The sequence below is a fragment of the Odocoileus virginianus genome, chromosome 16 (assembly GCF_023699985.2).
Source record: "Odocoileus virginianus isolate 20LAN1187 ecotype Illinois chromosome 16, Ovbor_1.2, whole genome shotgun sequence".
NCBI lineage: Eukaryota > Metazoa > Chordata > Mammalia > Artiodactyla > Cervidae > Odocoileus > Odocoileus virginianus.
The window spans coordinates 30,691,930-30,707,315 of record NC_069689.1 but is presented as its reverse complement, the minus strand read 5'-3'; the positions used below and the strand labels follow the sequence as shown (position 1 = coordinate 30,707,315).

At 39.9% G+C, this 15,386-nt stretch overlaps 1 long non-coding RNA gene and 1 pseudogene across 2 annotated transcripts in view; one reads left to right on the top strand and one right to left on the bottom strand.

The window, feature by feature from the left end:
• Positions 1-7,255: 7,255 nt before the first annotated feature.
• The window catches only part of LOC139038724 (uncharacterized), a 44,838-nt gene continuing 36,707 nt past the window's right edge, over positions 7,256-15,386 (bottom strand). The window contains exons 2-5 of one of the 2 annotated variants that reach the window (XR_011491823.1): positions 12,370-12,501; positions 9,427-9,531; positions 8,256-8,375; positions 7,256-8,112 (exon numbers count right to left, since the gene is read on the bottom strand). This is a non-coding gene — a long non-coding RNA (uncharacterized lncRNA). Of the gene's footprint in view, positions 8,113-8,255; positions 8,376-9,426; positions 9,532-10,104; positions 12,060-12,369; positions 12,502-15,386 lie in introns of those variants that run through there. The other variant, XR_011491824.1, reaches the window with a different exon arrangement.
• LOC110122897 (large ribosomal subunit protein eL8 pseudogene) lies at positions 14,509-15,168 on the top strand (annotated as a pseudogene).

The window sequence follows — 15,386 nt, the reverse complement described above, 5'->3', positions numbered from 1 at the left end:
TCCTCTGTCCATGGGATTTTTCAGGCAAGAATACTGGAGTGGGTTGCCATTTCTTTCTCTTAGGGATCTTCCTGACTCAGGGATCAAATCCATGTCTCCTGTGTCTCCAGCATTGCAGGCAGATTCTTTATCCACTGAACCACCAGGGAAGGTTTGGGGATATCCTTTAAAGACTAAAAGCATCTTGCATCTATCAAGCTATCTCAAACATAAATCCATAAAAGCCATGTGCACTTGTGATAAGTCACTTTAGTCATGTCTGACTCTTTGCAACCCCATGGACTGCAGCCCACCAGGTTCCTCTGTCCATGAGATTCTCCAGGCAAGAATACTAGAATGAGCTAGAATGAGTTACCAGAGAATCTTCCCAACCCAGGGATCAAACTCGCATCTCCTATGTTGCCTGCATTGGCAGACCAGTTCTTTACCACAGGCGCCACCTGGGAAGTCTAATAAAGGCCATAATTCTAAATAATATAAGATTATGTTAAATATGGACTTCCAAGTGGCAATAATAGTAAAGAATCCACCCGCCAACACAGGGGAGATAAGAGACACAGGTTCTATCCCTGGTCTGGGAAGATCCCCTGGAGGACAGCATGGCAACCCACTCCAATATTCTTGCTTGGAGAATCCCCATGGACAGAGGAACCTGGCAGGCTACACTCCATAGGATCTCAAAGAGTCAGACACAACTGAAGCAACTTAGCATGCAAACATCATCAGTGCCTGGATTAGGGTCCAGTCATGTTCCCTAGGACTTGTGTTCCACATCACTTGATTTCATTCTCTGAACCAAGTTGCCTTTTTCCTAAGAACTAGCCTGTGGCTGTAGTTTAGTAGCCTTCTTAATAGCTTCTTGCCCACTGAAATTTAAGAGCTCTTTTTATTTTGAATTATCTTTGTCCCTTTCAGTCAAAGTTGATGGAGTGTCCATCAATTCAATTCTCTTAAAAACTTTGTGGGATTTCTATGAATTTCACTGGAATCTACTTCATTAAACAAAAGTCACATTGACAAATCTCTTTAAATATATTTAATCTCTTTAATTCTCTGCCTTGGGCTGAATCAGAGTGATTCATAATTATTTTGCCTTGGGCTGAATAATTAGAAGCCTTTATTCTAGTTCTAGACATATTTTAAATCTTTCTAGAAGATTAACAAAGGGTCTCACAGCCATATTATTTATATGATCTTACTTCAAAGGTCTTTTGCCAATGGAGAGGAAGGGAATGAGAAAGGTTTATTTTCAAACCCATTAAATCCCAAGTCCTTATAGTTCCTTTAAAAATTGTTTGAATACTGCAAAATTTCTTTTTTTTTTTTTTTTCACACTTAAGTCTCTCCATCCAAAACTTTGGTGGCTCAGTCAGTAAAGAATTCACCTGAAATGCGGGAGACCTAGGTTTGATCCCTGAGTTGGGAAGATCCCCTGGAGGAGGGCATGGCAACCCACTCCGGTATTCTTGCCTGGAGAATCCCCAAGGACAGAGGAGCCTGGCAGGCTACAGTCCATGGGGTCGCTGAGAGTCAGTGACTGAGCAATTAAGCACAGCACATCCATACCTTATTATCAGTGGTCCAAAGAAACCAACTGGCACCTTCAGTATGCTGCCAGTAAATCTCTTGAGCCAAACCCACCAGTTTGTCAGGTTGTTCTATTTTTCCACATTACTGCAGACAACAATATTGTCTAACTTTCCTCCATTATACAACAAGGATCACATTTTTTCCAACCTCCAAAACCAACTTTCTCCCTCCTTCCAGGATTCACCAGCTTTTATCTTCAATGGTCTTCCAGATTTTATCAATAGGCTCCTCAAGGCCTTCTAGCTTCTGCTTACTGCCTAGTCCCAAAGCCATATATTTTAGGGTTTTAGTAGAGAAGCACCCCACTTCCAGGTACCCAATTCTAATTTTCTATCACACCATACACTGAATAACTTAAGACAATAAGCATTATATTTTATGAATCTGTGAGTCAAGAATTCAATCAAGACTCAGTTGGACAATTCCTTTGTTCCACATGAAATCAACTGCCATCAATGAGTCACTGGGTGGTATTCAGCTGACGGGCTGGTTGGAAGGTCCTAGATGGCTTCATTTGCATGTTCATAGCCTTGGTGGAGATGGCTGGAAGACTGAGTTCAGCTAGGACTGTCTTACACTGAAGCCCCAGCATGGCCTTCTCAGGGTATATGGATTTCTTACATGGTGGCTCAGGATACTTAGAGAAATTTTTCCTATAAAGGGGAAGTAGAAGTTGCCAGTCTCTTATACTAGAAACTGGCACATTGTCACTTCTACTATATCCTATTGGTCAAGCAACCATAGAGCCCAGATTTAAGGAGCAGAGACATAGATTTTACCTCTCAGTGGGAGGAGAAAAAAATTGCAGACATTTTTAATCTATGACAAATGCCATGAGCTAGGCATTCTCATTCTCATTCTACAAAGAAAACTAAACTTAGAAAGGATAGGTAATTTGCCCAAAGTCATATAGCTACGGTAACACTAGAATTCTAACCTAATCATCTATCTCTATGGAAAAGTAAATAAATTACCTAACAACTCCCAAAAAGTAGTGATTAAAATAACATCATCTTCTGGAGAAACAAGTTAAATGCCTATGTGGCCCAGCTGTCCATCAGCTCAGGATAAAACTTCCTCTCTTCCTTTCATCCCTGCTCTCAGGTTGATTTATACAAGTTACACTTCATGAATGTTTATAAAAGAATAAATGATCACATACTACAAATGTCTTAGAAAAGTAATGTCCAAGTGCATTTATGAAGGTTTATCTGACAAATCCAACCTGATAGTATGATCTCTCAGAGGTGGAGGACATAATGAGACTAATACTACTCTTCTGGACCAACATGGGAGAATTGTTTGCTGAGGATGAAGTAACAGGAACCTTGGGGAGCAAGGGACTTTGTCATCCTGGGAGTGATGAACATTATGGAAGGGAGAGCTGATATAGTCAGAGGCAAGCCCTCTTGCCCTATGGCAGGAAGAAAGCACAGCTGTGGGTCCATAGTCTGTGGTCCTAACAAGAGGAGATTTTGCAAGAAGGATGGGACTTTCAACAACAAAATTCAGACCTAACTTCCAGAAATGATTCCTGGAAAGGAAAAAAGAGAGCAAGGATCAATGTGGCTACATACAAAGTGTCCTAGCAAGTTCAGATTTAGAATATACATACCATGGACAGGGTCAAGGGACCGATGGTCAAAATTACATGCAAAACTTGGCACAGATCAAATGGGAATTGTGTCAGAAAGGCTGAAGCCTAGCATGAACAGAAAGTGAAAGTCAAAGTCGCTCAGTAATGTCTGATTCTTTGTGACCCCAAGGACTATTCAGTCAATGGAATTCTCCAGGCCAGAATACTGGAGTGGTAGCTGTTCCCTTCTCCGGGGGAATCTTCCCAACCCAGAGATTGAACCCAGGTCTCCCACATTGCAGGTGGATTCTTTACAAGCTGAGCCACCAGGAAAGCTCCCATAATCCACAAGTGATGCAAAACACAGTAAAGAAAAGTAAGATTTTTTTGTGATTTTGTTTGGGGCAGGAACATGGAAGATGTAAATCTGTCAAGTAGAGACTATGGTGTGATGTTAGCAGATCAAAGAGAAAGTAGAACTGCTCAACTTCTATTTTGATTCTTTTCTTTAAAGAGAATGGGCATCTGGCTGTAAAGAGAAGCATAAATATTGAAAAAGCTGAAGCCCAGGTGGAAGAGATGATGTTGAACAAAATTCTCATTTTCTGTCAAAAATGAGTTCATCTCTTCCTAAGAATCCAGTATAGTTGAGTAGATGAAGAGTTGGGACACTGTAAATGCAAGATTCTCCTCTGCACAATTTAGGCTGCCAATGAAAACCTGTGCTCTCATTGCTCTCAGGGTTCAAGGCTCAAAGCTCCACACAGGTGTGCCCAGGGATCTGCATAGATAATAGCAGGAAGGCAGAATCCAGTGGGGCTGGGATCAAAGAGTGATTTGTTAACTGGTTAGTTAACCAGTTAGTGATTGTTAACTGGTACAAAATTTCTTTGGAGGTAATGGAGATGTTCTGGAATTAGTGGCGATAGTTTTCACAACCTTGTGAATATATTGAGTTGGCCAAAAAGTTTGTTTGGGTTTTTCTGGAAGAAGTTATGGAAAAACCCAAACAAACTTTTTTGGCCAACCCTATACTAAAAAAACCCCCCTGAATTATATACTTTGAATGATGAATTTTATGGCATATACATTATATCTTAATTTCTTTTGAAGAATACATTATCACATTTTTACCAACCTCAGTACCAAGTTTCTTTTCTGTGTCCACCTATCCAAAATTTTAAAAAGCTAGTGACCAGCACACATCCCTGTCAGTTAAAGAACAAAACCAAAGTCTATTTTGAAAGTTCTTATTCTTTGTGACTGATGACAAAACATACAAACAAAACAGTTTGCTTTTTAGTTTTATGGAGGAAAGTAAAGGAATATAACCAAATCTAGCACATTTTTTAAGAAAGCATTTTGTGCTAATTTTTTTAAGCAAAAATAAAGAGATAAAAAGATGGAATCACAATTGTGCAATATTACACAAAGTTGCCCATCACCAAAAAACAAGATGGGATAATAAATTAGCTAAAGTAGTGAGCCCAGTTCCCCAGTAACTCTCTAGGAACCAACTGCACACACAACTGTTGAAAGAGAGATAAGAAAGAGCTAGAATGGGAAAGTCTTAGTGACTTTAGCAGCAATAGCTTTAAAAGAAGCAGCAGAATGATGGAGCTGCTGTGCTCTGAATGCATCTGAGTTATGAAACCTAGAGTGCAGTCTAGTCTGGGGGAGGAAGGATAATGGTCCCACTCTAGTCTATGTGGATCAGAACATCTAGAGCAGCAGCCTGGAAGGGAGGAGAGTTTGGGAGAGAAGGGATACATGTATATGTATGCCTGAGTCCTCTTTGCTGTTCACCTGAAACTACCACAGTATTGTTGATTGGTTATACCCCATTACAAAATAAAAAGTTTTGAAAAAATTTTTTCATTTCAAAAACAGAATATCTAAAGCACTGTATGCCATTCTGAGTGCCACTATCACAGAGGATCACATGCGAACTAGAACCTGATAGGATACTAAAGGTCTGACACCATGACAGAAGTTAAACCACTAGAAGGACAGATACTATTTAGCTTAGGAAAGAAAGGGAAAAAGAGAAACCAAAAAGTTCTCTTTTTTAAAAAGTATCAGAAAGACTCAGGTTTTTTAATCTTCATGACTCTGATTAGCAACATCTCAGAAAAAGAAAAAAACTAAGTTTGCCAAACATTTGAGGTCTGAGTTGAACAACCTCAGATGAAATAGGTACATAACCAGAAGTCACAGTTAACTGATGTCACAAATAAACGTGAAGGAGCAAGAAAAATGGGGGCCTTCACTTAAAAGTGGAAATAGAAGGAAAAAGACAGTCAATAAAGACATATGCTTGGTCATTCCTCAGGCATGTCCCAAAGGTCTGTGTTATTTAAATGTCTCCAAATGGTTAAAGACAATTTGTCCAATCCAAAAAGCCCATGAGACATTTGGTTCATAAGACAAGTTGTCTGTGCCAAAAGAACCCTGAAGCTTCAGTTCAGTTCAGTTCAGTTGCTCAGTCATGTCCAACTCTTTGGGACCCCACGACTGCAGCACACCAGCGCCACCCTGTCGATCACTAGCTCCCGGAGTTTACTCAAACTCAAGTCCACTGAGTCAGTGGATGCCATCCAACCATCTCATCCTCTGTCACCCCCTTCTCCTCCTGCCTTCAATCTTCCCCAGCATCAGGGTCTTTTTAAATGAGTCAGTTCTTCACATCAGATAGCCAAAGTATTGGAGTTTCAACTTAGCATCAATCCTTCCAAGGAATATTTAGGACTGATTTTCTTTAGGATGGACTAGTTGGATCTCCTTGAAGTCCAAGGGACTCTCAAAAGTCTTCTCCAACACCACAATTCAAAAACATCAATTCTTCAGTGCTCAGCTTTCTTTATAGTCCAACTCTCATATCCATACATGACTACTAGAAAAACCATAGCCTTGACTAGACAGAACTTTGTTGGCAAAGTAATGTCTCTGCTTTTTAATAAGCTGTCTAGGTTGGTCATAACTTTTCTTCCAAGGAGTAAGCGTCTTTTAATTTCATGGCTGCAGTCACCATCTGCAGTGATTCTGGAGCCCAAAAAATAAAGTCTGCCACTGTTCCCACTGTTTCCCTATCTATTTGCCATGAAGTGATGGGACCAGATGGATGCCATGATCTTAGTTTACTGAATGTTGAGCTTTAAGCCAACATTTTCACTCTCCTCTTTCACTTTCATCAAGAAGCTCTTTAGTTCTTCTTCGCTTTCTACCATAAGGGTGGTGTCATCTGCATATCTGAGGTTATTGATATTTCTCCCAGAAATCTTGATACCAGCTTGTGCTTCATCCAGCCCAGCGTTTCTCATGATGTACTCTGCATATAAGTTAAATAAGGGTGACAATATACAGCCTTGACATACTCCTTTTCCTATTTGGAACCAGTCTGTTGTTCCATGTCCAGTTCTAACTGTTGCTTCCTGACCTGTATACAGGTTTCTCAAGAGGCAGGTCAGGTGGTCTGGTATTCCCATCTCTTTAAGAACTTTCCACAGTTTGTTGTGATCCACACAGAGGCTTGGTTCTATCCAAAACATCCATGAATATAGTTTGTCCCTTACAAACAGTTTTGGACAGAACCAAATATCAAGGACCTTCTGGCATAGACCAAATATCTTATAAATGTTTTGGACAGAACCAAATGGTCCTACAAATATTAAAGACATTCGGGGGTAAATCAACATCTTATGAATGTTTTTAACAAGAGCAAATGTCCTTCAAGGACCCAAATAATTCTTAGTCAGCCAGAACAGGATTAGTTTTCCCACCTGATATTTGGAAACCACTCTTCTAGAGAGCACTATGATCATGTCACATATTGTTGGGAGCCGCCGGGACGAGAAAGGACCCTGCAAGGCAGCTCTTCCCCTCGAGGCTGTCCCGGGGGCCCGGTATGTCCCTTTCTTCCTTCTGTCTTACTGTTGTTGGGCTTTCTATTAATTTTTGGAAATAATAATATATAGTAATAAGGCCTCGCTGGAAAAATCCAAACCTTTTTGGAAATGCTCATGATTGCTCTGGCTAAGGACACGACTATAAACATCAAGCCATAAAAGAAAAGGCCACAGGTATAGTTTGGCTGCTTGCTTAAAAGATTATAATGTTCTAGAATAGAAAAGAGTAGAGGTGTTTAGATTTAGAAGTAGATATACTGCTTTAGTTTACTTGCTCCTTGGTTGAAAGGGTTTTCACTATTGCTATTTCCTTGCTGCTATTTGTTCATTGTTTCCCTTTCTTTAAACAACATGGGATATTATGGGTATTTTTGTAAAATTAGAAAATGGGGTATATAAGATTTTAATAGAAGATTTATATTAACCAGCTTTACTGCCATTATTTTACTATTAATAGAGGTGTTTTGCTGCTTTAAAGGTGTTTTTGCTGTTTAATAGTTAATCGTTGTAAATTGAGATTTTGTGGTTTCAGGTAAAGAAAAATATCAGGTTTTTCTCATGGTACTATTTTCAGAAATGTCAAACATGTTACTGTAACCCTTCCCATGTATTGTTTTATTGTCCAAAGAATTTACACTATACCTGAGATTTATGAAACATTGTTTTTGTTAGAGTGAGAATGTTAGGCCATTGAGGCAAGAAGATTATGTACGGGATATTTAAGTATAAACTCTGTCATTGGAAACGTTCTAGATGAATGCTTAGGGGAAAAACATGGGGAAAAAAATATTGATAGAAGCACAAACCAATATCTGATGTAATATGTGGTGACTTAAGAGGGAGGTAACATTCATTCTATAAAAACTGAGCTATCCTAAAAATAAAAAAAAAAAAAGCTACCTCTTCTACTCAACGTGTGTGTGTGTCTGTGTGTCTGTCTTCTTCTCTTGCAGACGCCGTTCATCCTGAGGGTTCCCCTGGATCCTGCTGGGGCTGGACCCCGGCAACATATGTCCTTAAAAATCCTGTCATTCCCTGTAACTGCCAAAGATAAAATTCAAACATTTTAACTTGACTTCTGAACTCTACCCAGGATGACCCAGTTCTACTTTTAAAATTTTATCTCCCATTCCTTCCCATCACTAGTCTTGCTCTCTAACCAAACTCTTATATCTATTACTCACCCAGAATACATCTCTATTTGCTTCCTCTGTACATCTGTTTATTCCATTCCCTCCACCTGGAACACTTGTTCTCTTTGCAGCCAACCAGCCATCACCAAATCTGCTATTCATCCAACCCACCTTGAAGCAAAGGATCAAAAGCCTATTATGAGTTCTTTTTTGGATTATTCCATGCTAAAAGTATTCTATCATCAACATCCCTCTCAACTCTCGATCATTAAGTTACAACTTAGGTCTCAATTTCTTTATCTGTAAAACTATAACTACCAACTTCATAGGCTTTTTTGAAGATTGAATTTATAAATGTGAAGCACCTAGAACAGTGTAAGAATACATAAGCTCTATAATTTATGACTATTCTTATTAGTTGCATGATTGTTTTTTACAGAAGGAAGTTAGTATGACAAATCATAGTCTCTACCACTATAGTTGGTCCTGAAGCTATAACTGATACCACTCATTTATGATTCTCTGTAGTTAATTCTAGATTCCTCTCCCTTTGGCTAGCTACTGCTGGTTTAGGTTGCTTGCCTGCTGGGTAACATAGCCAGTAAAGGTATTCTGGCAGTTACCAATAGTGTATATTTCAATACATTCAGGAAATGGGAAAACAACCACAGGGAGGGCCCATGAATCAACTGGAGCCATTGTGAGTCGGTTTCCATTTGTCATGTGACCACCATAAGCCCCCACGTTGACTACCAGGCCTTGCTAGCATTTTACTTCTCCAGAAATTAGGATTAGTGCAGAGCCAGTATCTAGTAAAACCCAGAGGTCTTTTCTCAATGCACTTTTACTCTAGCAAATAGACACCAGTCCCATTAGGGAAGTCTTGAGAGAAGATTTACAGTTTATACTTGTGGTAACAATACAAAGTCCTTCCCAAGGTGACGCAGCTGCCCTTCAATCAAGGAACTCTGAGTCTGTGAACTGGCTTAGGTCTGGAAAATGGGTGAATGGCCATGACTCCCCATTGTGGCAATTCAGATCAGGTTGCTGACCAGCAGATGTGGAGTTTGTGGTGGTGTTGCTTTCTGCTATATGAATGCAGCCAATATTCTAGAAGAATGCCCACCCCTTTCATTCACAGTTACACCACGATCACTTGGCTTCTGTGGGAGAACCCTGTGGACAAAAACATTCTGACTACCAGTCGCCCTCCTGCCCTCACCTGTAAAGTCTACTGAGTGACCTGGAGCTGGTTCACAGCAAACAGCCTGCTGGATTCCTGCAGCAACGTGTAGAGGAGTGAGTGCCAACGGGCCTCTGCCCACTGCTAAGTAGCCACACCAACAGGGAAAAAAGAAAGAAGAAAAGTGTGCCAAAACCAGAAAGAGAAGCTCCTCCCTCCCCTATGCTGTGCAGTATCCCTCCAGCACCCTCCATTGTGAAAGCCTAATATTGTACCAGATGAAAAGAAAAAATGATTGCCTAGTCCAGCTCCAAAATCACTAGGCCAGAAAAAAAGTGGATTTGGAGCTAAGAGATAATAAGCTGATAAGCAGCACATATGCTCACTGCTCTGAGACTTTGACCCCTTGTTTGATACTACACCGAGGTAGTTCTGGCCTTTCTATCTCCTGCAATGTATGTCATCCCTCTTTCCAAGCTTCCAGGGGCCGTCCAGCACCGTGCTGAGACTGGCTTCAAGAGCCCTTGCCAGAACATTAAATCTTGAACCACAGGCAAGTATATTCCTTGTAGCAAACTCTTGCCTTATCTAACTCTATAATCTGTACACTCCCAGGCCATCACTCTCAAAACCCAATCCCAGGTTAATATACCAGTACTAGCATTATTATGTGCTCAGCCTCTGGTTCAGGGAACAAAGATTCCATAAGCCACATGGCATGGTCAAAAAAAATTTAATTAAATACAATTTAAAAGAAAGATGTGGAACACACACAAAAATACATATACAATGGAGTATTACTCAGGCATGAAAAAGAATGAACCAATGCCATTTGCAGCAACATAAATGGACCTAAAGATTATCAAGTTAGAGAAAGGCAAATATCATGCTATCACCCACATGTGGGATCTAATTTTTAAAAAATTATACAAATGAGCTTATTCATAAAACAGAGATACTTACAGATATTGAAAATAAACTTATGGTTACCAAAGGAGAAACCGTGGGAGAGGCATAAATCAGGAGCTTGCATTAATATACACACATTATGATATATAAGATAGATAACTAACTAGGACTGTATAGCACAGGGAACTCTACTCAGTATTCTGTGATAACCTATATGAGAAAAGAACCTATTAAAGAATGGATATATGTATATGCATAAAAAATCACTTTGCTGTATACCTGAAACTAATACAACATTGTAAATCAACTATACGCCTATAAATTTTTTTTTTAATTCACCTTTCAACCCTTCAATGATCTTCTAGACCAGCTTTCTACAAATAGTTGGCTCAGTTTTTCCAAATTCCCATAGTTACATGGAAGGAAATATTTCAAAATACTAAATTTTGTCATCTATAAATAGTAGAATATAGAATGATTTTGCTTTCTTTTTTACATTAGTCTGTTTTTTCCAAATTTTCTACAATGAATATGCACTACATCTATAATCAAAAAGGCCAAAACTGCTAGACTGGATCTTTTTTTTTAACCTCATCCCAATCTTCCATCACTAACACCTTCTCAATACCTCTACCTCAGCCCTTCCTGCTAAATAATCTTTGAAAAGATAAAGTATTGCTAGCATAATATAGCTAAGCAATGAGGGCCAGTCACTATCAGCAATGGAGAGTTTTATTATGTTATATTTTATTTGCCCTGAGGAATCTGAAGGCCCTAAAAAGTCAAGTGCTATTTCTCCAGGGTGAAACTGGAACCCTGGAGGGAAGACTATCAATTTTGTGGGGCAGGAGAGGAAAAAAGGAGATCCACCCAGTATGACTCTCTAGATGGACTGTTGCACAAATCTCTGCAGAAAGTTAATAAAATAAAAATTGGTGCCCTCATGTGGACTTGGTACACAATCATAAATATGTACTTATATTGATCAATCAGCTATTGCAAGCATAAATAAGGAATAAAACAAACAAAATATCCACAGTCTGAACAATCATATGATAAGTAACAAATGAGTTTCAAAGAAATAAGTGTCAATACTGTATAGCACAGGGAACTCTGCTCAATGTTACCTGGCAGCCAGGATGCGAGGGGAGTTTGGAGCGAGAATGGATACATGTATGTGTATGGCTGAGTCCCTTTGCTGTCCACCTGAAACTATCACAACATTGTTCGTTGGCTATGCCCCAATATAAGATTAAAAGTTTCTAAAAAATAAAAAATAATTTTTAAAAAATGAGTGTTAAGGAAGACATCTGATTCTCTTTTCCTATGATCATCATCTTCCCTCTCATCCGGCTTTTATGTATTTTAGAAACCAAGCATTTTGCTAGCATATGTGTGTGTGTGTGTGTAACATACATATAAAAATGGGACACTTTTGAAATCACTGCTCTCCTGTTAAGTCATATCCAATCCTAGCCTGTGTCAATAGACTACAGTGAGCATCACCCTAGCCTACACATGTCAGGTTTCAAATAATCACAATAAAGGATAAAACATTCCTCTGTCTTCTAGTAGGGCTGCAAATAATCCTCAAAATAATCATGTTGAGACCTTCACTAATTTATTTTTCACATTAATAAAAAAAGCTTTGATAATTTTCTTCATTCTGATGTGACATATTCTTGGTTCCGAAAATCCTTTCTTGTGATTAACTTCTCTCTCTCCTGTGATCATGAAGCCCATTTTTCCTTGTTCTATTCTTCCTGTGGTGGAGAGTAACAGTTGCTTAGCCTTTTCCCCAGAACCACTTCATTGTTAGAGTCTACCATGAGATTACTTATCCATTCTTTAAACAAAGTTATCCATGTTTATGTGACCCCTCCTCAAACATTTCATTTTCCTATTCCAATCAAATTTATCGTTTCCCTTTTAATCTACTCCAAATTTTCTCTGTCCTCTAAACCAAATCAAATATGTGAACTTCTGGGTGATTTCTAAGCATCACACATTCCCTATTATAAATGAAGGAAATACAGAATTGTAAAGGGATTTCTTTGATGTCCTGGAACTTACGGCTATGCTGAAGCAGACTGTAAGAACTGTTTTTCTGGTTTTTTTTTTTTTAGCACTGGACAAGTAGAACAAGGTATGCCGTTTGTGAAAGCCATTGATACTTGGTAAAATGGCGCCATCTAGTGCCTACATCTGCAAGAGAAAGGTAGGAAGAAAACTGGAAATCAATTACAGGGCAAAATGACAACTCCAGAAACTAGCAGGACCAAGGCAATTTAATAACAATAGGTCGATTTACTCCAGGGACCATAATTCTTAGTCTATTGACTGGGTCCCTGGAGCAGCTTAACAACTAATATAGCCTTTTTCCAGGGAGAAACACACTGTTCTGAGTGTGCTAGAGAGGCTTACAAAGAGGAGCAAGAAACAAACTGCAACTACTTCATGCCTGGCACAGCTGTAAGCATTTGCACCCTTCCTTCCCCCCCCCCCCATATAATCATGACATCATCTTATAATGCAAGTATTATCACCCCCATTTTACAGATGAAAAACTGAGGCCAAGAGAGGCCAAAATCTTACCTTAGGTTTCAAACCCACTTTCTCTCTTTTGCACTACCCCTAACGCATAGGAAAACATCTCAGCTCCCTTTCCTATGCATCATTCTCCACATGGAAGACTGGGGAGACACTGCCGCTCCAGTACTAGCACCAGGGAGTCCACACTGTGATGTACAACTCTGCTGAAAGATGCCAAAGGGGCAATCTGAAGACATGGAATGAAGAGGACAAACACTGGACTAGCAGAAGGACTGGGTAGCAAAAGCATTTCCTGTAGCCCAGTTTGAACATCATTTTTTTGTTGCTATTATTTTTGTCTGCCTTTAAATCAGTAGCTCCTAGCTGCCAGGGGCTATACTCTTAATATGTCATGCTAAGTTGCTTCAGTCATGTCTGACTCTTTGCAACCCCATGGGCTGTAGCCCACCAGGCTCCTCTGTCCATGGAATTTTTCCAGGCAAGAATACTGGAATGGGTTGCTATTCCCTTCTCCAAGGGATCTTCCCAACCCAGGGATAGAACCTGGGTCTTCCACACTGCAGGCAGATTTTTTACCATCTGAACCAAAGGGAAACCCAGAGTATTTTAAGATATTACATTTTCATTCATGTATGATACTACATTTTTAATTCAACCATTAGATCTACTTGGTAAATGAATCAATGAGGCCATTGGAAAAAAGTATATAAAACAGCAAGTATATTATCATTATAAAAAGAACAATGATGAGCTCCTGATATAACAAGGATAAAATATGTAAAAATAGAAATAAGACTTCCCTGGCAATCCAGTGATTAGGACTCTGTGCTTCCACTGCAGGGGGCACATGTTCTATCCTGGTGAGGGAACTAAGACCCCACATACTTCAGCTAGCAACTAAAGATCCCACAGGCTGCACCTAAGACCCAGTACAGCCAAATAAAAATAAATATTTCTTAATGCAGTGAGTTCTTTAAATTTTATGGAAAGTTTTTGTTGATTTGTTATTTCCTCAAAGAAATATCATGAAGTATAGTTGCATCCAGGAAAATTTTCTTGAGAATTCTATTCTAATGATTCTATTCTATTCTAATTCTATTCTATTCTAATATAACCAAAAAAAAAATTAAAGGAGTTTTATATTTCTTCTAGAATACATGCATACACACTCTCAATTTTGATGACCAGTAGGCCACTGTAAAATATTCTCAAATGAAAGAAAATCTTAGCCTGATACATATTCCAGCCTGTTTAAAAAAATAAACTAGTATTCTGTAAGGGAGTTAATTACATTGAGTATCTGAAGGCTTCCCAATGAGTCAATAACATCTTCCAATAGAATCCAAGCCGTTTCACTCCTAGGTTTGTCATAGAATCTCTAAATAGCAAAAACTCACTTTAACTCTGTGGGCCTTCCCCTCATGTTGCAGGGGGGTTAGAGAATAGACAGGGTCTAGAACCTGGAGCTGTGCATTTCAAGTGTGAAGGTGAGCTCATAGCTCTCATCAGTAGAATAGAATGTTTGAGAGGTTTCAAACAAATAATCACCTGTGCTTATCTATCCATTCTTTCTTCAAGTGGGTGTCTCTGTTAGAAAAAAAAAATTCTCTCTCTTTCTGCCAGCCTTTCAAGATGCTGAAGGGGAAGAAGGTGGCCCTGGCTCCCTCTATGGTGAAGAAGCAGGAGGCCAAGAAGGTGGTCAACCCCCTTTTCGAGAAAAGATCCAAGAATTTTGGCACTGGACTGGACATCCAACCCAAAAGGGACCTCAACTGCTTCATCAAATGGCCCTGCTACATCCAGCTGCAGCGGCAAAGGGATATTCTCTATAAGCGGCTGAAAGTGCCTCCTGCAATTAACCAATTCACCCAGGCCTTGGACCAACAAACAGCTACTCAACTACTTAAGCTGGCCCACAAGTACAGTCCAGAGACGAAGCAAGAGAAGGAGCAGAGGTTGCTGGCCCGAGAGGAGAAAACTGCCGGCAAGCTGCCCACCAAGAGGTCACCTGTCCCTCGAGCAGGGGTCAGCACTGTCACCACCTTGGTAGAGAACAAGGATGTTCATCTGGTGGGAATTGCTCATGACAGGGATCCCATCAAGCTCATGGCCTTCCTGCCCACACTGTGCCGAAAGATGGGGGCTCCCTATTGCATCATCAAGGGGAAGGCCCGGCTGGGGCACCTGGTCCACAGGAAGACCTGCACCACTGCAGCCTTCACACAGGTCAACTCGGAAGACAAGAGTGCCCTGGCTAAGCTGGTGGAAGCCATCAGGACAAATTACAATGATAGATACGACAAGATCCGCCACCACTGAGGAGGCAATGTCCTGAGGCTGAAGTCAGTGGCTCTCATCGCCAAGCTGGAAAAGGCGAAGGCCAAAGAGCTGGCCACCAAACTGGGCTGAGTGTGCACCATTGAGTCTGTACATAAAAGTAATAAAAGATTCTTTAAAAAAAAATTCTCAAAACCCCTGCCTAAGCTTCTCTTGTTTAGCAATACAGCTTTGCCAATGAGCCTAAATTAGAATACAGA